Source organism: Hippocampus guttulatus, unplaced genomic scaffold (genome assembly GCF_054856545.1).
Source record: "Hippocampus guttulatus isolate MCC_2025c unplaced genomic scaffold, RoL_Hgut_1.0 HiC_scaffold_25, whole genome shotgun sequence".
In the NCBI taxonomy this organism is placed as follows: Eukaryota; Metazoa; Chordata; class Actinopteri; order Syngnathiformes; family Syngnathidae; genus Hippocampus; species Hippocampus guttulatus.
In genome coordinates, this window is record NW_028233884.1 from 330,261 (window position 1) to 332,929 (window position 2,669).

Here is a 2,669-nt window from a genome sequence, read left to right on the forward strand (position 1 = left end):
GAAGGTCCGGGACCGAACCGATGCCACCCGCTTGGCCCTGCCGGAGTTGCGCGGGGCAGGTAGGGCCGAGAGTGGTGTGTGTGATAAGCGAAGCGGAGGAACAGCTCACGCCCGCCCGTGAGAAATTTCGGACAGAGCCGTTTTTGCCCACGGCCGAGCCGGAGTTGCTCCGCTGCGGCGCTCAGGCTGTTCCGACGAGGATGTTGGGGCGGAGCGCTGGGAGAACCGCGGGTGTTAAGCAAAGTGTTCGGCTTCGTGAGAGATGAAGAGAGGAACCACGCGCAAACACAAAAGGCACAGAAGGGTTTTATTGCCAGTAAGCGAGACAGGCCGAGGTGGTCACAACTGAAAGGTAGTCAAAATGATCAATTCGAGGAGTGCAGGAATCCTGGAGCGGTACGGCGTCGTCGACACGGCAGGAAGGATCTCTGACGAAGTGACAATGGGTGGCTCTTCAGGCTGGCTTTTATGCTGCAAGTGGCAGATGAGATAATGACTCGCAGGTGTGTCGGGGAGGCAGGTGCACTGATTAGAGAAGCGCCCATCCCACACTGAAAAAGGTAACAATAACTTTTTGGGAGCGGCAAATTCCCCCACAGGAGAACAGAGAAATAGTGGTTTGATTTCGTGGAGTTCGTGGCGCAATGCATGAGGCGTCTGACTACAAATCAGGTCATGCTCGGCCAAAGAGAGGGCGTCCACCAGGTTGAAAAAGAGATGAAGAGCAAACACTGTCAATACATAATAAAGTTTCTCTGTCCCAATATCCAAAAAAAAAAGCCCAGTCCGAAGTAGCAAGATTAAGAAAATCTTTTGAAAAAACGCTCACATGAGGCGGATTTTGAGCCTTGCCTATGCAGTGATATTAATAATAATTGTAATAATAATCATGAAAAAGTGTGATGGTGGCGTGGCATTCATTTATCTTTTGAATTGGTGCGTTTAGATTTTTGTTTTTTGCTTTTCCTTGTATTTGGGTGTAGTTTCAAGCGCAGCTCATGTTCACACAACGCACATTTTATCTCATTATTTTTAGAGGGTCACAGGAAATCATATGGAAGGCTGCAATGGCCAACTCTCACCAGCAGAGGCTATCGTAAAGTGCTGGCCGTGCATGGACAAATAGGGCTCTCGCATTTCAGAAAGCACAAGAGTGACACAACGTGGCATCAGCTCTGAGCAGCAAATATTGTCAATTCATCGTCAATTTTTTCCGTCCCAAGAACCCCCCAAAAAAGTCAAAAGAGCCAAGATTTTTTAAAAACGCTCATGTAACCCAGCCTTGATAAGGCTGTTATTTTATTGTTTGTTCTGGAGGGTGATATTTGTTTGTGATACTGCTGTTTCCGAGGGACAATGAACGCACCGCAGCGCTCGGAGCGAGGACCCGTTAGCGAGAGAGACAGAAACATTCTCGCACTTTTCCCAGGCGGGTCGAAACGAAAGAACGATAAATGAAAACTAGTCCTTGAACCTCTACCTGTACAAGATAGTAAGTTAAATCCTGTGGCAATCTTTCTTTTTTTTTTTCTTCTCAAGGCAAGAGAAGGGTTTAGAAGAGATAACGTTCCTGGTGAGTGTTTTTTTGTTGAATATGTCCGATTAGCATTTCTAGCATTCGATTTGTAACATAAAAAAACAGTCAGGAATGAAGTTGGTGAAAATGGAGATTGTTGTTCTGTTGATATAAGATATAACTGTGCCGTTATAAAAGAAAGAAAAAGGGATAAACCATTGTACCGACACGTGCGCTCCATAGCAAGTGTATTAGCATCGAGCTAAGCTAACGTGCTCACGGCGAATAGCGCTGTGGCCTTCGTTCGAGCCAATTTTAGAAAATCGTTATTTTCCCTAGCCGATTATTGCCACGTTTAGTGAATGCCTTGCGCACTTTGTGCAGGCTGTTTTTTTTTTGGGACTCATAGACCATCAGAAGATTGGACTACGTAGTCTGGAGATTGGATGCCACGTGGGACGTTGGTGAAGGACATCTTGGACTTCAAAGCCACCCGTCCGCTGGAGGGTGGTAGGACAGTTGAAAGGATTTCCCTCTTTTTTTGTTGAATCTGAGATCTCAGTCATTTTTTTTTATGGGTCAGATCTGATACCAAAAAAACAATTGATAAGAACTGATAACAATTTAACTTACTGTATGTTTTTTTTCCTTGTTCATCTTTATGCATTCTGGTTCAGTTTCCCATCTACTCCTATTGTAAATATTCACCCAATATATTTTTTTATAAAAACCTCAGTCAGTGTGTCTTCTTCCTGTTGGAGGTTTCCCCTTGACTCTAACTAGAGTCTGCTGTTGCCAATCTCGCTGTGACCTTAAGTAGTGCACCCTAACTCAAATAGATTTCATAGATTGACACACTTCCCCTTGACTGACAACTTAATAGAAGGGTGCCACTAGTAGCTGCACCTAGGGTGGCTACACTCACATCAGAAGGATTTTGAGGCGTGTCGATGCAAAAAAAAAAGAAAAAAGAAAAAAGACAATTAAAAAGTGTGATGGGGACACGACGTTCTTTGAATTCTAAATTGATATATTTCGATTTTTTTTGCTTTCACATGTATTTGGTTTGAGATTCGATTTAGGCTCATGTTCACAGGGCGGACATTTTATGTTGTTGCTTATTTTTAGAGGGTCATAAAAAAAATCCCAGACT

General features: G+C 44.1%; 1 long non-coding RNA gene across 1 annotated transcript; it reads left to right on the top strand.

Moving 5' to 3' along the window:
• Window positions 1-1,277: 1,277 nt before the first annotated feature.
• Window positions 1,278-2,251, top strand: LOC147185305 (uncharacterized). Its single transcript, XR_015099660.1, has 2 exons — window positions 1,278-1,573; window positions 1,901-2,251. It is a non-coding gene; the product is annotated as an uncharacterized LOC147185305 (long non-coding RNA).
• Window positions 2,252-2,669: the final 418 nt, after the last annotated feature.